A 15802-nucleotide genomic window follows, 5' to 3' on the forward strand; every position below is an offset into this window, starting at 1 on the left:
TAGAATCTCTCTTCTCTCAGACAGAATTCTGTGCACTCCAAATACCTCACGTCTCAGTTTTCAGAGTAGCCACTTCTTCAAAAAGTAATTTTGATTCTTAGTTTTCTTCTTCGTTAGATAAATCGTTAAAAGCTCTCTCGCAGGTCAGCTTCCTATGAGACATTTTTTTAGCAAATGAAGCGCAAGGTTGCTCATCTCGTCAAAGAAGGTTTGAGTAAAGGGCTCTTTCTCGAGTATAATTATAGTTATGTTGATAAGCAGTTTAAAAACTGATTGGTTCTTTTCTGTGGTACTGATCAGGTGCTTTTGATAACCACTTTTTCTTTTAATTAATTACATGATAAGTTGACCACAAATAATTCTGGACACTGTTTATTTCATCTTATTGATAACTTCCAGGGTTTGACATTCCCGATTCCACTGGTCTAAATAACATGTGACCGTTTATGTCCTTCGCTTTCCGTATTGCTTCAAAATGTTTCCACTCTTCAGTGGAACAAATAAAAATGGGTGTTGGACCTCAGTGCCACAAATGCCACAGTTCACGTTAAACATTCAGTACTTGGTTTGTACTCTAAGAATCTTTGCTAAACGATGTGGCACGTCGTAGATGTTGTTACTGATGTAATTCACCGTGATTTTATCTCAGTTTTTCCCTAATAAATGCTGTAATTCAGCTACAGTATCTGGTTTAGGGTGATGGTTAGCGATTTTCTATTCAATTTTATCTAACACTTCCCAAGGGGATTAGAATCTGGAGACTTTGCTGGCCATGACAACCTTATAACATTCTTCTGGTTAAGATAACCCTGTCCAGTACGTACACTGTGGGCAGCGACATTGTCATTCTAGAATACAAAGTTATTGCTAAGCTTTGCCCTAGCATATGGCAGAAATATTGTCTCCATGTACGCCTGTAGGAGGCACCAATGATATTTTCTAAAATAGGAAGAATACATTTTTCACTATGGTAAATAGCTGCCCAAGACGTGTGCTGCGCCACCTACTGTGTGTTCCATGTAGGTAAGACACTTCCTTCACTTGCTCTCCAGGCAAATAAAGAACACGAATCCTACCATCAGCTTTAACAAGCCGGAAACAGGATTCATCCGAAAAGATAACATGTTGCCAGATTCCTAACTGTAAGTTGGTATGCTGTCTTGCCCAAATAGTACAGTGAAGATGGTTGATTCTGGTTTGCAGATAGTTCTTCTTGCAAAATAACATAGTCGCACCAAACATGCCCCCCATTTCAGCTGTGAGGGCGTTATAATGTGACAATCATTCCTACTGTTTGTTGGTAAAAGAGTATCCCAAGAGTTGGCGGTAGGTGATGATGACTTCCCTCTAGCCTAACACTGCTAAATTAGGGACGGCTAGCATAGATAGCCCTCATGTTGCTTCGCGCGAAATTAAAAAAAAAAACCAAACCAAAACAGCCAAGGAACCCCATAACGAATAAAATGTGAACTGGATCAAAACAGCCAAGGAACCCCACAACGAATAAAATATGAACTGGATCAAAACAGCCCTCTAGTCACTTGATTGGAAACTTTCGTACACTGCATTTTGTGTCTGTCTGTTGAGCATGAATTTTCAAACTGCTAGCACGGGCCTTCATCAGATCAACATTATTTGTTGAGGTTGTTGTTGTTTTGAATTAAGCACAAAGCTACACAATGGGCTATCTGTGCAATGCCCACCACGGGTATCGAAAGCCGGTTTTTAGCGTAGTAAGTCCGCAGATATACCGCCGAGCCACTGGAGGGCTATTTGTTGAGTGTAACATGAGCAGTAGATGAGGAACGAGAAATAATTTTGAAATGTGTGATTAACAACGCTAAAATTAGGGGCTCGATTACCCTCGGTTGACTCAACAGATGTGGATCTGCTCTAAGAAAACACATACTTTCCTAGACCAGAAAAACTCCACACATTAGTAAATCATTGTACTGCCACTCAATGAGATACTTAAGAACAGTTAAATGTACATGAGATTATTTTGGTCACGTACAGCATGTTCTATTATCAGTCACATTATCTTTTGAACCATACACAAAATAAATTATATATACACATTTCCTAATTTAATTATTAATGTCTATTATAACTACGCTTGATATCTGTGAAAGAAGATGTGCAGGTTTTATGGAAGTAATGTTACTAAATACATGAAATAGCAGTTGTATACTTACTTACTCTAAAACTAAATATTTATTTTAAACTTAAACTAAGTTCTCAAAATGTAAATTATCCAAGAGCTTTTGACAATTAAGTTTACATTTACAATCAATAACTTAAAACACAATTGTCAGTTCTTGATATTCTATAAAAAAAACAATTAAAATTACTAGCCCATTACCCGTGGCGCCAGTGTTCATTTAGGGTCCCAGCAATTTGCAGGAATGACAGTGAATGGTGACTGTAAACGGTTTGCAGCCTTCTATAGTAATCTATGTTGAATTTTTTTTTATTTCTTGTCCAAAGACAAAAACTTACCAAATAATCCGTAAACGTTGAATTTTCATGTAATTTCTTCGCCTTTCTTTTGATCCACTACGCGCAACAAATTTATTTGTCCTATACTTTCTGTACATTCAAATAGAGAAAAATAAAGTTCTCCGTGAAGGGAAACGGAAAAATCGTGACCCCTATTAAAAATTTACGTGCACACAGGATAAAAATTTCACGAATTTGGTGGTTGCATATCGCGTAATGAAAAGTTTTCTTTTTGTTTTTTGTTTAGTATCATGCATACAAGCAAGAGTTTCATTATTGTATGATGTTGGTACTAAGGCCTCTCCCATTATCGTTAATAAGAATAGTAAACACTAGATGACGCAACGTGCTTATCACTGCTGAAATGAATAATATGTTCTTTGACAGATTGTTTAGGCGGAATATTCATGATGAAACTTTGTAGAATGGACGGCAACTGCCTGTTGTGGAGACACAAATGTAGAGGACGACGTTTCGAAAGTCTTCCACCTTTCGTCTTCAGGTCATCGAAAAATGAGTTTTTTTTTAATTTTGCGCAAAGTTGATCGTTAGCCGACCATACGTAACAAATCAGAGAGTAATAAGTAACAAATCAGAAAATAATAAGTAACAAATCAGAGAGTAATAAGTAACAAATCAGAAAGTAATAAGTAACAAATCAGAGAGTAATAAGTAATAAATCAGAAAGTAATAAGTAACAAAGCAGAAAATAATAAGTAATAAATCAGAGAGTAATAAGTAACAAATCAGAAAGTAATAAGTAACAAATCAGAGAGTAATAAGTAACAAATCAGAAAGTAATAAGTAACAAATCAGAAAATAATAAGTAACAAATCAGAAAATAATAAGTAATAAATCAGAGAGTAATAAGTAACAAATCAGAAAGTAATAAGTAACAAATCAGAAAGTAATAAGTAACAAATTAGAAAATAATAAGTAACAAATCAGAGAGTAATAAGTAACAAATCAGAGAGTAATAAGTAACAAATCAGAAAGTAATAAGTAACAAATCACAAAATAATAAGTAATAAATAAGAGAGTAATAAGTAACAAATCAGAGAGTAATAAGTAACAAATCAGAAAGTAATAAGTAACAAATCAGAAAGTAATAAGTAACAAATTAGAAAATAATAAGTAACAAATCAGAGAGTAATAAGTAACAAATCAGAAAGTAATAAGTAACAAATCAGAAAGTAATAAGTAACAAATCAGAAAATAATAAGTAATAAATCAGAGAGTAATAAGTAACAAATCAGAAAGTAATAAGTAACAAATCAGAAAGTAATAAGTAACAAATTAGAAAATAATAAGTAACAAATCAGAGAGTAATAAGTAATAAATCAGAGAGTAATAAGTAACAAATCAGAGAGTAATAAGTAACAAATCAGAAAGTAATAAGTAACAAATCAGAAAATAATAAGTAATAAATCAGAGAGTAATAAGTAACAAATCAGAGAGTAATAAGTAACAAATCAGAAAGTAATAAGTAACAAATCAGAAAGTAATAAGTAACAAATTAGAAAATAATAAGTAACAAATCAGAGAGTAATAAGTAACAAATCAGAAAGTAATAAGTAACAAATCAGAAAGTAATAAGTAACAAATCAGAAAATAATAAGTAACAAATCAGAAAATAATAAGTAATAAATCAGAGAGTAATAAGTAACAAATCAGAAAGTAATAAGTAACAAATCAGAAAGTAATAAGTAACAAATTAGAAAATAATAAGTAACAAATCAGAGAGTAATAAGTAATAAATCAGAGAGTAATAAGTAACAAATCAGAGAGTAATAAGTAACAAATCAGAAAGTAATAAGTAACAAATCAGAAAATAATAAGTAACAAATCAGAGAGTAATAAGTAATAAATCAGAGAGTAATAAGTAACAAATCAGAGAGTAATAAGTAACAAATCAGAAAGTAATAAGTAACAAATCAGAAAATAATAAGTAATAAATCAGAGAGTAATAAGTAACAAATCAGAAAGTAATAAGTTACAAATCAGAAAGTAATAAGTAACAAATCAGAAAGTAATAAGTAACAAATCAGAAAATAATAAGTAACAAATCAGAAAATAATAAGTAATAAATCAGAAAGTAATAAGTAACAAATCAGAAAGTAATAAGTAACAAATTAGAAAATAATAAGTAACAAATCAGAGAGTAATAAGTTACAAATCAGAAAATAATAAGTAACAAATCAGAAAATAATAAGCAATAAATCAGAGAGTAATAAGTAACAAATCAGAAAGTAATAAGTAACAAATTAGAAAATAATAAGTAACAAATCAGAGAGTAATAAGTAACAAATCAGAGAGTAATAAGTAACAAATCAGAAAGTAATAAGTAACAAATCAGAAAATAATAAGTAATAAATCAGAGAGTAATAAGTAACAAATCAGAAAGTAATAAGTTACAAATCAGAAAGTAATAAGTAACAAATCAGAAAGTAATAAGTAACAAATCAGAAAATAATAAGTAATAAATCAGAGAGTAATAAGTAACAAATCAGAAAGTAATAAGTAACAAATCAGAAAGTAATAAGTAACAAATTAGAAAATAATAAGTAACAAATCAGAGAGTAATAAGTAATAAATCAGAGAGTAATAAGTAACAAATCAGAGAGTAATAAGTAACAAATCAGAAAATAATAAGTAATAAATCAGAGGGTAATAAGTAACAAATCAGAAAGTAATAAGTAACAAATTAGAAAATAATAAGTAACAAATAGGAAAATAATAACTAATAAATCAGAGAGTAATAAGTAACAAATCAGAAAGTAATAAGTAACAAATCAGAGAGTAATAAGTAGCAAATCAGAAAGTAATAAGTAACAAATCAGAAAATAATAAGTAACAAATCAGAAAGTAATAAGTAACAAATCAGAAAGTAATAAGTAACAAATTAGAAAATAATAAGTAACAAATCAGAGAGCAATAAGTAATAAATCAGAGAGTAATAAGTAACAAATCAGAGAGTAATAAGTAACAAATCAGAAAGTAATAAGTAACAAATCAGAAAGTAATAAGTAACAAATCAGAAAATAATAAGTAATAAATCAGAGAGTAATAAGTAACAAATCAGAAAGTAATAAGTAACAAATCAGAAAGTAATAAGTAACAAATTAGAAAATAATAAGTAACAAATCAGAGAGTAATAAGTAATAAATCAGAGAGTAATAAGTAACAAATCAGAAAGTAATAAGTAACAAATCAGAGAGTAATAAGTAGCAAATCAGAAAGTAATAAGTAACAAATCAGAAAGTAATAAGTAACAAATCAGAAAATAATAAGTAACAAATCAGAAAGTAATAAGTAACAAATCAGAAAATAATAAGTAACAAATCAGAAAGTAATAAGTAACAAATCAGAAAGTAATAAGTAACAAATCAGAAAATAATAAGTAACAAATCAGAAAGTAATAAGTAACAAATCAGAAAGTAATAAGTAACAAATTAGAAAATAATAAGTAACAAATCAGAGAGCAATAAGTAATAAATCAGAGAGTAATAAGTAACAAATCAGAGAGTAATAAGTAACAAATCAGAAAGTAATAAGTAACAAATCAGGAAATAATAAGTAATAAATCAGAAAGTAATAAGTAACAAATCAGAAAGTAATAAGTAACAAATCAGAAAATAATAAGTAACAAATCAGAAAATAATAAGTAATAAATCAGAGAGTAATAAGTAACAAATCAGAAAGTAATAAGTAACAAATCAGAAAGTAATAAGTAACAAATTAGAAAATAATAAGTAACAAATCAGAGAGTAATAAGTAATAAATCAGAGAGTAATAAGTAACAAATCAGAAAGTAATAAGTAACAAATCAGAAAATAATAAATAATAAATCAGAGGGTAATAAGTAACAAATCAGAAAGTAATAAGTAACAAATCAGAAAGTAATAAGTAACAAATCAGAAAATAATAAGTAACAAATCAGAAAGTAATAAGTAACAAATCAGAAAATAATAAGTAACAAATCAGAAAGTAATAAGTAACAAATCAGAAAGTAATAAGTAACAATTCAGAAAGTAATAAGTAACAAATCAGAAAATAATAAGTAACAAATCAGAAAGTAATAAGTAACAAATCAGAAAGTAATAAGTAACAAATCAGAAAGTAATAAGTAACAAATTAGAAAATAATAAGTAACAAATCAGAGAGTAATAAGTAATAAATCAGAGAGTAATAAGTAACAAATCAGAGAGTAATAAGTAACAAATCAGAAAGTAAAAAGTAACAAATCAGAAAATAATAAGTAATAAATCAGAAAGTAATAAGTAACAAATCAGAAAGTAATAAGTAACAAATCAGAAAATAATAAGTAACAAATCAGAAAATAATAAGTAATAAATCAGAGAGTAATAAGTAACAAATCAGAAAGTAATAAGTAACAAATCAGAAAGTAATAAGTAACAAATTAGAAAATAATAAGTAATAAATCAGAGGGTAATAAGTAACAAATCAGAAAGTAATAAGTAACAAATCAGAAAGTAATAAGTAACAAATCAGAAAGTAATAAGTAACAAATCAGAAAATAATAAGTAACAAATCAGAAAATAATAAGTAATAAATCAGAGAGTAATAAGTAACAAATCAGAAAGTAATAAGTAACAAATCAGAAAGTAATAAGTAACAAATTAGAAAATAATAAGTAACAAATCAGAGAGTAATAAGTAATAAATCAGAGAGTAATAAGTAACAAATCAGAGAGTAATAAGTAACAAATCAGAAAGTAATAAGTAACAAATCAGAAAATAATAAGTAACAAATCAGAGAGTAATAAGTAATAAATCAGAGAGTAATAAGTAACAAATCAGAGAGTAATAAGTAACAAATCAGAAAGTAATAAGTAACAAATCAGAAAATAATAAGTAATAAATCAGAGAGTAATAAGTAACAAATCAGAAAGTAATAAGTTACAAATCAGAAATTAATAAGTAACAAATCAGAAAGTAATAAGTAACAAATCAGAAAATAATAAGTAACAAATCAGAAAATAATAAGTAATAAATCAGAAAGTAATAAGTAACAAATCAGAAAGTAATAAGTAACAAATTAGAAAATAATAAGTAACAAATCAGAGAGTAATAAGTAACAAATCAGAAAATAATAAATAACAAATCAGAAAATAATAAGCAATAAATCAGAGAGTAATAAGTAACAAATCAGAAAGTAATAAGTAACAAATTAGAAAATAATAAGTAACAAATCAGAGAGTAATAAGTAACAAATCAGAGAGTAATAAGTAACAAATCAGAAAGTAATAAGTAACAAATCAGAAAATAATAAGTAATAAATCAGAGAGTAATAAGTAACAAATCAGAAAGTAATAAGTTACAAATCAGAAAGTAATAAGTAACAAATCAGAAAGTAATAAGTAACAAATCAGAAAATAATAAGTAATAAATCAGAGAGTAATAAGTAACAAATCAGAAAGTAATAAGTAACAAATCAGAAAGTAATAAGTAACAAATTAGAAAATAATAAGTAACAAATCAGAGAGTAATAAGTAATAAATCAGAGAGTAATAAGTAACAAATCAGAGAGTAATAAGTAACAAATCAGAAAATAATAAGTAATAAATCAGAGGGTAATAAGTAACAAATCAGAAAGTAATAAGTAACAAATAGGAAAATAATAACTAATAAATCAGAGAGTAATAAGTAACAAATCAGAAAGTAATAAGTAACAAATCAGAGAGTAATAAGTAGCAAATCAGAAAGTAATAAGTAACAAATCAGAAAATAATAAGTAACAAATCAGAAAGTAATAAGTAACAAATCAGAAAGTAATAAGTAACAAATTAGAAAATAATAAGTAACAAATCAGAGAGCAATAAGTAATAAATCAGAGAGCAATAAGTAATAAATCAGAGAGTAATAAGTAACAAATCAGAGAGTAATAAGTAACAAATCAGAAAGTAATAAGTAACAAATCAGAAAGTAATAAGTAACAAATCAGAAAATAATAAGTAATAAATCAGAGTAATAAGTAACAAATCAGAAAGTAATAAGTAACAAATCAGAAAGTAATAAGTAACAAATTAGAAAATAATAAGTAACAAATCAGAGAGTAATAAGTAATAAATCAGAGAGTAATAAGTAACAAATCAGAAAGTAATAAGTAACAAATCAGAGAGTAATAAGTAGCAAATCAGAAAGTAATAAGTAACAAATCAGAAAGTAATAAGTAACAAATCAGAAAATAATAAGTAACAAATCAGAAAGTAATAAGTAACAAATCAGAAAATAATAAGTAACAAATCAGAAAGTAATAAGTAACAAATCAGAAAGTAATAAGTAACAAATCAGAAAATAATAAGTAACAAATCAGAAAGTAATAAGTAACAAATCAGAAAGTAATAAGTAACAAATTAGAAAATAATAAGTAACAAATCAGAGAGCAATAAGTAATAAATCAGAGAGTAATAAGTAACAAATCAGAGAGTAATAAGTAACAAATCAGAAAGTAATAAGTAACAAATCAGGAAATAATAAGTAATAAATCAGAAAGTAATAAGTAACAAATCAGAAAGTAATAAGTAACAAATCAGAAAATAATAAGTAACAAATCAGAAAATAATAAGTAATAAATCAGAGAGTAATAAGTAACAAATCAGAAAGTAATAAGTAACAAATCAGAAAGTAATAAGTAACAAATTAGAAAATAATAAGTAACAAATCAGAGAGTAATAAGTAATAAATCAGAGAGTAATAAGTAACAAATCAGAAAGTAATAAGTAACAAATCAGAAAATAATAAGTAATAAATCAGAGGGTAATAAGTAACAAATCAGAAAGTAATAAGTAACAAATCAGAAAGTAATAAGTAACAAATCAGAAAATAATAAGTAACAAATCAGAAAGTAATAAGTAACAAATCAGAAAATAATAAGTAACAAATCAGAAAGTAATAAGTAACAAATCAGAAAGTAATAAGTAACAAGTCAGAAAGTAATAAGTAACAAATCAGAAAATAATAAGTAACAAATCAGAAAGTAATAAGTAACAAATCAGAAAGTAATAAGTAACAAATCAGAAAGTAATAAGTAACAAATTAGAAAATAATAAGTAACAAATCAGAGAGTAATAAGTAATAAATCAGAGAGTAATAAGTAACAAATCAGAGAGTAATAAGTAACAAATCAGAAAGTAATAAGTAACAAATTAGAAAATAATAAGTAATAAATCAGAGGGTAATAAGTAACAAATCAGAAAGTAATAAGTAACAAATTAGAAAATAATAAGTAACAAATCAGAAAATAATAAGTAATAAATAAGAGAGTAATAAGTAACAAATCAGAAAGTAATAAGTAACAAATCAGAGAGTAATAAGTAGCAAATCAGAAAGTAATAAGTAACAAATCAGAAAGTAATAAGTAACAAATCAGAAAATAATAAGTAACAAATCAGAAAATAATAAGTAATAAATCAGAGAGTAATAAGTAACAAATCAGAAAGTAATAAGTAACAAATCAGAAAGTAATAAGTAACAAATTAGAAAATAATAAGTAACAAATCAGAGAGTAATAAGTAATAAATCAGAGAGTAATAAGTAACAAATCAGAGAGTAATAAGTAACAAATCAGAAAGTAATAAGTAACAAATCAGAAAATAATAAGTAATAAATCAGAGGGTAATAAGTAACAAATCAGAAAGTAATAAGTAACAAATTAGAAAATAATAAGTAACAAATCAGAGAGTAATAAGTAACAAATCAGAGAGTAATAAGTAACAAATCAGAAAGTAATAAGTAACAAATCAGAAAATAATAAGTAATAAATCAGAGAGTAATAAGTAACAAATCAGAAAGTAATAAGTTACAAATCAGAAAGTAATAAGTAACAAATCAGAAAGTAATAAGTAACAAATCAGAAAATAATAAGTAATAAATCAGAGAGTAATAAGTAACAAATCAGAAAGTAATAAGTTAGAAATCAGAAAGTAATAAGTAACAAATTAGAAAATAATAAGTAACAAATCAGAGAGTAATAAGTAATAAATCAGAGAGTAATAAGTAACAAATCAGAGAGTAATAAGTAACAAATCAGAAAGTAATAAGTAACAAATCAGAAAATAATAAGTAATAAATCAGAGGGTAATAAGTAACAAATCAGAAAGTAATAAGTAACAAATTAGAAAATAATAAGTAACAAATCAGAAAATAATAAGTAATAAATCAGAGAGTAATAAGTAACAAATCAGAAAGTAATAAGTAACAAATCAGAGAGTAATAAGTAGCAAATCAGAAAGTAATAAGTAACAAATCAGAAAATAATAAGTAGCAAATCAGAAAGTAATAAGTAACAAATCAGAAAATAATAAGTAACAAATCAGAAAGTAATAAGTAACAAATCAGAAAGTAATAAGTAACAAATCAGAAAATAATAAGTAACAAATCAGAAAGTAATAAGTAACAAATCAGAAAGTAATAAGTAACAAATTAGAAAATAATAAGTAACAAATCAGAGAGTAATAAGTAATAAATCAGAGAGTAATAAGTAACAAATCTGAGAGTAATAAGTAACAAATCAGAAAGTAATAAGTAACAAATCAGAAAATAATAAGTAATAAATCAGAAAGTAATAAGTAACAAATCAGAAAGTAATAAGTAACAAATCAGAAAATAATAAGTAACAAATCAGAAAATAATAAGTAATAAATCAGAGAGTAATAAGTAACAAATCAGAAAGTAATAAGTAACAAATCAGAAAGTAATAAGTAACAAATCAGAAAGTAATAAGTAACAAATCAGAAAGTAATAAGTAACAAATCAGAAAGTAATAAGTAACAAATTAGAAAATAATAAGTAACAAATCAGAGAGCAATAAGTAATAAATCAGAGAGTAATAAGTAACAAATCAGAGAGTAATAAGTAACAAATCAGAAAGTAATAAGTAACAAATCAGAAAGTAATAAGTAACAAATCAGAAAATAATAAGTAATAAATCAGAGAGTAATAAGTAACAAATCAGAAAGTAATAAGTAACAAATCAGAAAGTAATAAGTAACAAATTAGAAAATAATAAGTAACAAATCAGAGTAATAAGTAATAAATCAGAGAGTAATAAGTAACAAATCAGAAAGTAATAAGTAACAAATCAGAGAGTAATAAGTAACAAATCAGAAAGTAATAAGTAACAAATCAGAAAGTAATAAGTAACAAATCAGAAAATAATAAGTAACAAATCAGAAAGTAATAAGTAACAAATCAGAAAATAATAAGTAACAAATCAGAAAGTAATAAGTAACAAATCAGAAAGTAATAAGTAACAAATCAGAAAATAATAAGTAACAAATCAGAAAGTAATAAGTAACAAATCAGAAAGTAATAAGTAACAAATTAGAAAATAATAAGTAACAAATCAGAGAGCAATAAGTAATAAATCAGAGAGTAATAAGTAACAAATCAGAGAGTAATAAGTAACAAATCAGAAAGTAATAAGTAACAAATCAGGAAATAATAAGTAATAAATCAGAAAGTAATAAGTAACAAATCAGAAAGTAATAAGTAACAAATCAGAAAATAATAAGTAACAAATCAGAAAATAATAAGTAATAAATCAGAGAGTAATAAGTAACAAATCAGAAAGTAATAAGTAACAAATCAGAAAGTAATAAGTAACAAATTAGAAAATAATAACTAACAAATCAGAGAGTAATAAGTAATAAATCAGAGAGTAATAAGTAACAAATCAGAAAGTAATAAGTAACAAATCAGAAAATAATAAGTAATAAATCAGAGGTAATAAGTAACAAATCAGAAAGTAATAAGTAACAAATCAGAAAGTAATAAGTAACAAATCAGAAAATAATAAGTAACAAATCAGAAAGTAATAAGTAACAAATTAGAAAATAATAAGTAACAAATCAGAAAATAATAAGTAATAAATAAGAGAGTAATAAGTAACAAATCAGAAAGTAATAAGTAACAAATCAGAGAGTAATAAGTAACAAATCAGAAAGTAATAAGTAACAAATCAGAAAGTAATAAGTAACAAATCAGAAAATAATAAGTAACAAATCAGAAAATAATAAGTAATAAATCAGAGAGTAATAAGTAACAAATCAGAAAGTAATAAGTAACAAATCAGAAAGTAATAAGTAACAAATTAGAAAATAATAAGTAACAAATCAGAGAGTAATAAGTAATAAATCAGAGAGTAATAAGTAACAAATCAGAGAGTAATAAGTAACAAATCAGAAAGTAATAAGTAACAAATCAGAAAATAATAAGTAATAAATCAGAGGGTAATAAGTAACAAATCAGAAAGTAATAAGTAACAAATTAGAAAATAATAAGTAACAAATCAGAGAGTAATAAGTAACAAATCAGAGAGTAATAAGTAACAAATCAGAAAGTAATAAGTAACAAATCAGAAAATAATAAGTAATAAATCAGAGAGTAATAAGTAACAAATCAGAAAGTAATAAGTAACAAATCAGAAAGTAATAAGTAACAAATCAGAAAGTAATAAGTAACAAATCAGAAAATAATAAGTAATAAATCAGAGAGTAATAAGTAACAAATCAGAAAGTAATAAGTTAGAAATCAGAAAGTAATAAGTAACAAATTAGAAAATAATAAGTTACAAATCAGAGAGTAATAAGTAATAAATCAGAGAGTAATAAGTAACAAATCAGAGAGTAATAAGTAACAAATCAGAAAGTAATAAGTAACAAATCAGAAAATAATAAGTAATAAATCAGAGGGTAATAAGTAACAAATCAGAAAGTAATAAGTAACAAATTAGAAAATAATAAGTAACAAATCAGAAAATAATAAGTAATAAATCAGAGAGTAATAAGTAACAAATCAGAAAGTAATAAGTAACAAATCAGAGAGTAATAAGTAACAAATCAGAAAGTAATAAGTAACAAATCAGAAAATAATAAGTAACAAATCAGAAAGTAATAAGTAACAAATCAGAAAATAATAAGTAACAAATCAGAAAGTAATAAGTAACAAATCAGAAAGTAATAAGTAACAAATCAGAAAATAATAAGTAACAAATCAGAAAGTAATAAGTAACAAATCAGAAAGTAATAAGTAACAAATTAGAAAATAATAAGTAACAAATCAGAGAGTAATAAGTAATAAATCAGAGAGTAATAAGTAACAAATCAGAGAGTAATAAGTAACAAATCAGAAAGTAATAAGTAACAAATCAGAAAATAATAAGTAATAAATCAGAAAGTAATAAGTAACAAATCAGAAAGTAATAAGTAACAAATCAGAAAATAATAAGTAACAAATCAGAAAATAATAAGTAATAAATCAGAGAGTAATAAGTAACAAATCAGAAAGTAATAAGTAACAAATCAGAAAGTAATAAGTAACAAATCAGAAAGTAATAAGTAACAAATCAGAAAGTAATAAGTAACAAATCAGAAAGTAATAAGTAACAAATTAGAAAATAATAAGTAACAAATCAGAGAGCAATAAGTAATAAATCAGAGAGTAATAAGTAACAAATCAGAGAGTAATAAGTAACAAATCAGAAAGTAATAAGTAACAAATCAGAAAGTAATAAGTAACAAATCAGAAAATAATAAGTAATAAATCAGAGAGTAATAAGTAACAAATCAGAAAGTAATAAGTAACAAATCAGAAAGTAATAAGTAACAAATTAGAAAATAATAAGTAACAAATCAGAGAGTAATAAGTAATAAATCAGAGAGTAATAAGTAACAAATCAGAAAGTAATAAGTAACAAATCAGAGAGTAATAAGTAGCAAATCAGAAAGTAATAAGTAACAAATCAGAAAGTAATAAGTAACAAATCAGAAAATAATAAGTAACAAATCAGAAAGTAATAAGTAACAAATCAGAAAATAATAAGTAACAAATCAGAAAGTAATAAGTAACAAATCAGAAAGTAATAAGTAACAAATCAGAAAATAATAAGTAACAAATCAGAAAGTAATAAGTAACAAATCAGAAAGTAATAAGTAACAAATTAGAAAATAATAAGTAACAAATCAGAGAGCAATAAGTAATAAATCAGAGAGTAATAAGTAACAAATCAGAGAGTAATAAGTAACAAATCAGAAAGTAATAAGTAACAAATCAGGAAATAATAAGTAATAAATCAGAAAGTAATAAGTAACAAATCAGAAAGTAATAAGTAACAAATCAGAAAATAATAAGTAACAAATCAGAAAATAATAAGTAATAAATCAGAGAGTAATAAGTAACAAATCAGAAAGTAATAAGTAACAAATCAGAAAGTAATAAGTAACAAATTAGAAAATAATAAGTAACAAATCAGAGAGTAATAAGTAATAAATCAGAGAGTAATAAGTAACAAATCAGAAAGTAATAAGTAACAAATCAGAAAATAATAAGTAATAAATCAGAGGGTAATAAGTAACAAATCAGAAAGTAATAAGTAACAAATCAGAAAGTAATAAGTAACAAATCAGAAAATAATAAGTAACAAATCAGAAAGTAATAAGTAACAAATCAGAAAATAATAAGTAACAAATCAGAAAGTAATAAGTAACAAATCAGAAAGTAATAAGTAACAATTCAGAAAGTAATAAGTAACAAATCAGAAAATAATAAGTAACAAATCAGAAAGTAATAAGTAACAAATCAGAAAGTAATAAGTAACAAATCAGAAAGTAATAAGTAACAAATTAGAAAATAATAAGTAACAAATCAGAGAGTAATAAGTAATAAATCAGAGAGTAATAAGTAACAAATCAGAGAGTAATAAGTAACAAATCAGAAAGTAAAAAGTAACAAATCAGAAAATAATAAGTAATAAATCAGAAAGTAATAAGTAACAAATCAGAAAGTAATAAGTAACAAATCAGAAAATAATAAGTAACAAATCAGAAAATAATAAGTAATAAATCAGAGAGTAATAAGTAACAAATCAGAAAGTAATAAGTAACAAATCAGAAAGTAATAAGTAACAAATTAGAAAATAATAAGTAATAAATCAGAGGGTAATAAGTAACAAATCAGAAAGTAATAAGTAACAAATCAGAAAGTAATAAGTAACAAATCAGAAAGTAATAAGTAACAAATCAGAAAATAATAAGTAACAAATCAGAAAATAATAAGTAATAAATCAGAGAGTAATAAGTAACAAATCAGAAAGTAATAAGTAACAAATCAGAAAGTAATAAGTAACAAATTAGAAAATAATAAGTAACAAATCAGAGAGTAATAAGTAATAAATCAGAGAGTAATAAGTAACAAATCAGAGAGTAATAAGTAACAAATCAGAAAGTAATAAGTAACAAATCAGAAAATAATAAGTAACAAATCAGAGAGTAATAAGTAATAAA

The sequence above is a fragment of the Tachypleus tridentatus genome, chromosome 6 (assembly GCF_004210375.1).
Source record: "Tachypleus tridentatus isolate NWPU-2018 chromosome 6, ASM421037v1, whole genome shotgun sequence".
In the NCBI taxonomy this organism is placed as follows: Eukaryota; Metazoa; Arthropoda; class Merostomata; order Xiphosura; family Limulidae; genus Tachypleus; species Tachypleus tridentatus.